The 8,553-nt window shown below is 39.1% G+C and overlaps 1 pseudogene; it reads right to left on the bottom strand.

Moving 5' to 3' along the window:
* Positions 1 to 5,078: 5,078 nt before the first annotated feature.
* On the bottom strand, positions 5,079 to 8,553 carry LOC125530261 (annotated as a pseudogene).

Raw genomic sequence — 8,553 nt, 5'->3', positions numbered from 1 at the left:
TATTCGTCCGAAGATGATATTGAAGGTAATAGAGACATCTGGGTCGATGTGCATACGCCTCCAGTTCTACCATTATGTGAGTTTTTCTCAACCATGTTTATGTATTTGATATTGTTTATTCAAAAATAGTTGACAACTAATTTCTATTGTCAGCTTATTTCGGTTCAAGCAAACATGTCCGGCGCTTGGTAGACAGGAACTACTACTGTCCCGGGGCTGAACTAAACTGCGAGGAGATAAGTCATTATGTTTCATGGCTTGAGGATCTTCATACTGTCAAGACAAATTTTCTTCCTGCACTTAGAAATGTTAGTACTCAAAACGTGCGACCAATAGTGATCGTATTAAACTACGGTCACATCTATAATGGAAAGATGGTAAGATGTTTACTATTTGTCCTTAGCGCATCTTTTGCATACATTATTTTTGAAGCTAAACTTTCATTGCTAAATATATTAATTACTATACGATGTTCTTCAACAGGGACTCCCAATGACAGTTGTGCCTCAGTGGATCGAGACAAAAGGTCGCATGTCAATGGTTAGCTTACGACCAAGATATCCTACATTGCACATGAGTGCATTCAGGATTTCTGAAAGCGATGAATGCTTAATAGTGAAAGATTGGAGCAAAATTGTTAACGATCCCAGAGAAGTACTAGGGGGCAGCAAGGAGAAGCGCATCCCACGATTAGGAGACAGATTCATCTCCATGCTCCAGTATGGTGAATCAGGAGAGCTATACATGTTCTATGCTATTTTACCTGAGAGGGAGCAGCAAGAGTGATTTAGCTAGTTCATGCTCTTAGTACTTGTCCTCTCATGTCTGTATTCTCGTCCTGAAGTTAATCTCAAAGAGTGATTTGCTTGTTATGAACGCTTATAATATCATGGCCATGTTGAACTCGATGATATCTTTGCTTCTGATGCAAGTGAATGTTTCTTCTTTAAGCTAGTGTTGGTGGTGATTAGATAGCGGTAATGACTATGATGATTAAATAGTGGTAATGATGACTACGATGATTTTTAGCTAGCTAGTATATACTGTTGTTGGTGATGATATGATGCAAGAGTTTATATATTAATATGTGATGATGGTGATGATGATGAGTTATTATATATATCATTTATGAAAGAAACCGCAAATTAGTTTGAACTGGATGGATCCTAGCTAAGTGATCAAGTATATATATGCCATATTCATATTACTTGTGATCAAGTAATATATATGGATATATGGCATATACTTGATCACTCAGCTAGCTAGGATCCACATATGCATCCAGTCGAAACTAATCTGCGGTACTTTCACCTAATGATTTAACAACTCATTATAACGTAAAACAATCTTAAATTAAATTAATAACACAAATTTAAAGGAAAAATAAAAAATAAAACGAAAACCCACAAATATTTAGTACCGGTTGGTGTTACCAACCGGTACTAATGATCTACCGCACCCGTGGCCTGGCTCGTGCCACGTGGTGGCACTTTAGCGCTGGTTCGTACCGAACCGGTACTAGGGGGGGCCTTTAGTGCCCACCCTTTAGTGCCGGTTATGGAACCGGCACTAAACGCCTTTATGAACCGGGACTAAAGCCCGGTTCTGCACTAGTGGCCTTAGTCGTGCAAAATGCATATGCAATGCATGGGACCTTTGTGTGGTTTAATATGAGGAGTCTAGCTAATTAACCAGAAGTTTTGCACGTTGTTCAGGCATATGCTTGATTGTGCTATATTTTTGTCTGCTGTGGCCGGTGTGACCGACCAGTGGGGTGGGACATTTTCTTTTGGACATTGATATAGGGAAAATCCATCCTACCACCCGATGGTAGTTACCCGTTACCCCACATATCTCATATACTATCATGTGGTATTATATATACTATTTTATTATTTTAAATATGTTCATATATTATATCTAAAATATTTCAATGCAAGTTAAATGAAAAAATTGCATATGAGCCCATAGTTTTTGTTATATTTGTGAAATACGTACATATTTATACGTAAAAAAGAGCATACTCAAAATATGGTACATAGTACCTAGAAAATAGTATATATACTACCTAATAATTGTTATATACTACATACTACACGTACATACTCTCGGTTTCGATAGATAGTACATACAACATACAAAACGCAAGGGTGCAGAATAAATTATTCCTCACCCGAGGTAATTTTACGATTATTTTATAATTAAAGTACGTTTGGAATTCAAATAGTTACATTCCTATTGATTCACTACGTAAAATTTGACATAAGAAAATAAAAATATAGGTGATAAGACAAGAAAATTTACTGTTTATGTGTATTTTAGACTATGTTTTTACGTTTGTAATTTTACATAACATAAAATATTTTTTACGGCGATTATATATTTTCTTACGGTCTCTTTTTACGTCGGAAATAAGACAAAACTTACGGACGTAAAATTACGGTGCATTGATGGTAAAATAGAGGGGGGTGAAGAATAACTATTCCTCACCCAGGGTGACGAATAGCACGACCCTGATGTGCATATATATAGGATGGAAACATGATGTGCATATCATCAAAAAAAAATATTGAACATCACAGAGTATTAGCATTTTGCATTATCGGTAAGGCTGGCGATTTTGTTTGACTAAGAAACGAACAGATAAGACGAGTTTTTCCTGCCTCAAAACAACCGTTGAACTGGTTGTCATTCAAGAATGGGCAAAACACGGACAATCGTTCTAGTGCGGTATTTGTTTCTGGCTTGTCAGATTTATGTGTTTTTGGCGACCCGGTCTCGATAATGAAGACTGTTTTGCAGAATCAGTGGCGGAGCTTGGCGAGACTATCTAGGGTGCCGAAATACAAAATTTGGATATCTGAGGGGGCAAAACACTAGATTTTCTTCAAGTAAGACCCTTATTATTTTTTCCATCTTGAACTCAACTAAGCTCCGCCGGTGCATGGAATAGATGAAGCTTCGTTACGATATCCCAGGTGTTAGTCGTGGCTGCTATGCCTGACACGCCCAACACAGATCAAGCGTTGTTTTCTTCTGGTCTCCTGGAGCAACCGCTCCTGCGGTTTGGTCAAGTGTTCTTCAATTTTTATCTTTTGTGCTCCCGTCAACTTTGGTGACACGTTATGTTGACATCTTTTGGTCTTGTGAGGAATGTGTGCCCTGGTTAGAAACGCTCAACTATTGCAACTTTTCAAAATCTTCAAAAATAGTGTAGCTTGTATACATTTGCTCTTTTGCGGTTCTTTCACCTCGTACGGCTTCGTCTTACCCGCAGCGACCATGCTGCCTCGTCGATGTGCATGTGGATGATGAAGGAAAAGGTACACTAGCTATAGCTTACCGCTGCTATCTAGCGCTGGTTGTAAGTAGATAGTGTCAAAATATGTCTATTTTGATACGAGGGAGTACTAATTAAGCTAAGCTACGCATGTTACTTCCTCTGTTCTTAAATATAAGTTTTTTTTAGGAATTTCAATAAGAACTACATATGGATGTATATAAACATATTTTAGAGTGTACATTCACTCATTTTGCTTCATATATAGTCCCAATTAAAATCTCTAAAAGGACTTATATTTACGAACGGAGGGAGTATATGTGTTTTTTCTGGGGAGGGGCGGGGGGATATGTGTTGTTTTCTCTTCCAAAAGTCTGCAAGCAGGTGGCTGCTGATATGGAGATGTGTTATATGAACATGTATCGTGTGGATGTTCTTTTCCCTGCCAAGAGGACTAGGTTCTAGTATGAACGATAGCGGAACAGAACAAAATCAAGTGCTAACATCTATGTGCAACAAGTAAACAAAAATGAAAAAGGTTCATTTGCAACAGAATCTCATAGACGCTGTTCGGTCGGGTGGGATTTGTGCCCCCATCAAATCACGCTTTTACAACAGAAGAAAACTAAAGATCATGTGTACTAATGGTACTTCTGCTGCTGCTGGTGGCCATGGGTATAGCTGGTTTCATCGGGTGTGTTTGGTAGCATGTATGGGCCTAGACTAGTTATTCTCCTCTGATACATGATGAGGGAAGACATGGTGAGTTAATGCATTTGTTGTTGTTTGACACCGGTGTATGTGCTGAGACATGCTGAGCTGAGACTTTATTTGGCAGCCTGACATGCTGAACAATTTTGAATTCTGGTTTTTTTTTTGAATGGTGAACAAAATAAAAAAAAGCGTGAACAAAAATTTAAACATATTTTATTGAAAGTTTAAACAATTTTTGAAATTCTAAACATTTTTTGGAAATGTAAATAAATTTTGAAATTCTGAACATTTTTAAAATTTTAAATATATTTTGAAATACTGTTTTTTAACTAAAACAATATTTGAAATTCTGAATATTTTTTATTTTTTTAAAAAAAAATCTGAAGTTTAGTGATTGTTTTTAAATTCTAAACATTTGTTAAATTTTAATATTTATTTGAATTTTTAAATTTTTAAAAATATTACTTTTCAATTATGATCATTTTCTGAAAAAAATTAAAAAATGAAATTCTGGACATTTTCGAAAATTTAAACAAAATTTGAATATCTGTTTTAAAAAAATTGAAATTCTGTTTTTTGTAAAAAAATAATTAAACAGATTTTGAAATTCTGAATATTTTTGGAAATTTAAACAGAATTTGAAATTATGAACATTTTTTGTTTTGTCTTCTTTGCATAGCACTCATTTCAACGTATTTTGCCCTGAAAATTTACACACATGTGTGTTATGCCTTCATGCATATCTGTATTTTTTCAGAATTTTTTGAAATATAAAAATATGAAATTTGATAAATTTTGAAATTTGAATTTGGAGGCCTCCATGGAGGCCGAGCTCCAAAGGCAATTTCCGTGGAATCCTACACCTACATAGTGCACTTGCCTGTTTTGGCACTTGTTGGATTCAGACTAATGCCCTCTTCGGTTTCCTGGATTACCTGTGGTTTGAATCCTTCCATTATTTCTACATTACACTTACGCTCGTATCAGATGCCACATATTTTTTTCCAACACTGGTCACTCTTGCGAATCAAAACATGTATCAGATCAATACAAAGCTTATTTATGCCAAGCAGAACTGCAGAAGAAGAAACTCAACACCTGCTTGCCATGTCATTTCTGATTACCAGCACACAACTAACATCATTTGGTTTATTCTAAACACAACATAAAACCGATATTTCATTACAATCAAGACAAATTGACAACACCCTACTAAAACAAACAAAATCAGCAATTTATTTTTAGAAGATTGCTGCTGAGGGAAGGGGTACAGCCAGCCAGAGCTCCACCCACAAGGGCTATGGCATCGCTGACAACTGTTGCCGTTTGTTTCCAGAGAGAGGAGCTCCTCAAGCCATTGCAGCTCCCTTTTCTGCCTCCATCTGTTTTAGCTCTGCCAGCCTTTCCACCCATGCCCGGTCTCTTGCCACGGCGGCCATCTTTCTTTCCATCCGTTCTGCCTCCTTCCTCTTCACAGCAACAGAATACTGTGCTTTGCGCTTCCTCTTCTCAGCCTGCCCAAGCAAACAATAATTATAAATATAGAATTCAGGTCTGGGTAATTGATTAATTAGACATATGAACAGAGCATAAGTTTTTCTATCAAGCATCCATCAAGGTAAGCTTCATGAGACTAGTAAGTACTGACGCACTTCAAACTTGTAGCTTCAAGCCCATGAGAAGAACACAAAAAGGAAAAAAGCAAGAATGAATAATGAACAGAGTGTCAATAGAAATGTAGGTGTTTGTATTAGCACAATGCTTTCAAAATACCTACTCGACTACTCGTCTATTAACTCGAATTGAAACCACAGTTTAGTCCATCAAATCTACACAGATTAGGTCATGAACTGAATTAAGAGCACACTTCAGGCCAAAAAACGCTTGGCCGGGCCTGATCCTGCACACATACATGGCTGCAAGCTCACCTAAGACTGGACCGCATCTGTGAGAGATAGCTTTAACAGTGGGCTATGTGCAAAATTGTCGAAAGTAAAGAGTCGCGCCTACCGCACCGGATGGAGCGAACCCCTTCCGTCTCCCTCTTCTCATCTTCTCTCTGCCTCACGCCATAGCCACCATGAACGGAGGGAGTATTATCAATGTCGACTGCATAATCTCTGTAGTGGCGTTCATGTACTCCCTCCATTCTTTTTTATAAGACGTTTTAGCCAGTCCAGTTTGAACTGTTTTGTGTGTCTGAAATGTGTAAAACGTCTTATAAAAGGGAACAGAGGGAGTATATGACAATGGAATGATGCGAAATTACGGTATTGAGGCTTATTTTTGAAGCATGCCTAGGGTTTTGTTCCTGTTTCTGTTGATCTGAACATGTGCTCTGTTCATGTAGAAGAACTGGATATGAATTTGTTTTACGGCAATAATTGAGTACATGTGATCAGTATGTTGGCCAAAACTGAACATTTGATCTCTATTGAACTGAAAGGATTGTATATTTGATCTCTGTTTAACTGAAAAGACTGAACCTTTACTTTTGATCTGTGTTTAAGTTTAAAAATTCAGTTGTTCCACAAATCTTCTATAGTTCAGAAACTGAATCTTTAGATATACTCTGTTTTAGTGCAAAAATGAATTTTAGTGCACAAACTGAATTAGTACAGGAACTGAAAAGACTGACTGTTTAAGTTTAAAAATTCAGCTGTTCCACAAACCTTCTCTAGTTCAGATACTGGACCTTTACGTATACTCTGTTTTAGTGCAGACAATGAATTTAGTGCACAAACTGAATTAGTACAGGAACTGAAAAGACTGAACATTTACTGTTGATCTACGTTTAAGTTTAAAAGTTCAGCTGTTCCACAAACCTTCTTTAGTTTAGATACTGAATCTTTAGATACACTATGTTTTAGTGCACAAACTGAATTAGTACAGAAACCATCGCAAAAACAGTTTTTTTTTTGTTTCTTTGCTTTCTTTAAGTGCAGAAATTTATTTATTTTCTTTCTGGAGCCGCGGCCGCCACCCTGTGACCAGAGAATTGGGGATCTCGAGAGGGAATTTTGCAGTTGTGGCCATTTTGCAAATAGCCCCCTGTGAAATCTCTGACTCGGGTACGGTCCAGCCACAGCCGAGCTGGCAGCCACGTGTGCAGGTTTAATCACCCCGAAGCGGTTTCTGGCCTAAAATGTGCTCTTCATTCAGTTTATGGCCTAATTCATGCAGATTTTGAGTTTGCGGCCTAAAGTGTGCTTTCAATTTCAGTTTATGGACTAACCATGCATTTCACTCCTATGATTAGCTAGTTCCATTCTAACATGATATTTAGCACTACTCGGTAGCATAAAAAAACTACTTTTGTTCTCAGGATTTCATTCCCCTGTTAAAACTACTTTTGTTCTCAGAATTTCATCGTCCTGTTACTTTTTCTACTCCAGAGACACAGATAGATTTTGATAACCTTGCATAAACCCATCACACAATCAAAACAAGCATTGCAGGGAACTGAACAAAATGCACACCATGATAAAGTCCTTGCGCTGCTTGATCCGCTTCTTCTCCTTCCTCCCCTGTACGCTGCCCTCATTCGGCTGGCTCGAAGGGATAGGCTCCCCCGGCTTGCACTTCACCCAGTAGTGTGGACCTGCCAACCAATAACAGCAGCATCGGCAGTTTTAACCATACTGAAACTGCAAGAGCGGCGCACAGTTCGAATGAATCACACAAATCAGCACAGCAGGCACGCACAATTAAAATGGTGATAATCCAAATTAACCATGCAGATTTTTGAATCGTGACAGCTACAAAATGGAATGGCAGGGATCACCATACCTTTGGGTCGCAGGCTGGCCCTCTTGCGCCGGGACACGAATCCTGGACGCCGCTTGGGGAACCTGGTCTCCATGAGCCCTATGAAGAGGCTGGCGCCCATTTCCGGCGCCTGTGCGACAGCAGTGGCGGTGGCCACGGCGGCGGAGAACGGCCTGGGGCGCGCCGGGAAAGAGGCGCTTCCGGCAAGTAGAGCGGCGGGAGGGCTCGCCGGAGGGCTCGGAGGAGCGCCATCGAGGCCAGTTCTTTTGAGCTATCCTGTGAAAATAAGCTCCAGATAAGCTCATGTGAAAATAAGCTCCAGTAATAAGCCAGACAGTTCTTTTTAGTTTTTAGTGCTTGTTTTTTCAGCTTATCTGTAGTATAATCTTAATACCATTGTATGCTTGTAATGTAGTGTTGCATCACAATCCTAGTAACAAAGATAGCCACTAGGATGCTCTTTATCATTTATATACACATGATATGTTTCATCAGCACATTATCTAAGAAGAAAACTATTATCTTCAGCCCATTGTATGCCTGTACTGTAGTAACAAACATAGCTACCTCGGTTACTAGTTGATGAAAAAAAAAACAGGGAAACAGAGCCGGCTTGGAGATTGCTTCCATGGAAGCCATGGCAGCCGGAGCTCGCTGATCGAGCGGGGCTTCCTCAACGGTGGTACGGAACGTAACGGAGGGAGAGGGAGAAGGAGCAGGGGAGCTCACCTTGGACGGCGCGGAGAGGAAGCAGGGGAGCTCGGCTGCTCGGGGACGTCAGCAGTGGAGGG

This window comes from Triticum urartu, unplaced genomic scaffold, assembly GCF_003073215.2.
Source record: "Triticum urartu cultivar G1812 unplaced genomic scaffold, Tu2.1 TuUngrouped_contig_6186, whole genome shotgun sequence".
Classification (NCBI taxonomy): domain Eukaryota; kingdom Viridiplantae; phylum Streptophyta; class Magnoliopsida; order Poales; family Poaceae; genus Triticum; species Triticum urartu.
The sequence above is the reverse complement of the archived record's forward strand: the minus strand, read 5'-3'. Positions and strand labels throughout refer to the sequence as shown.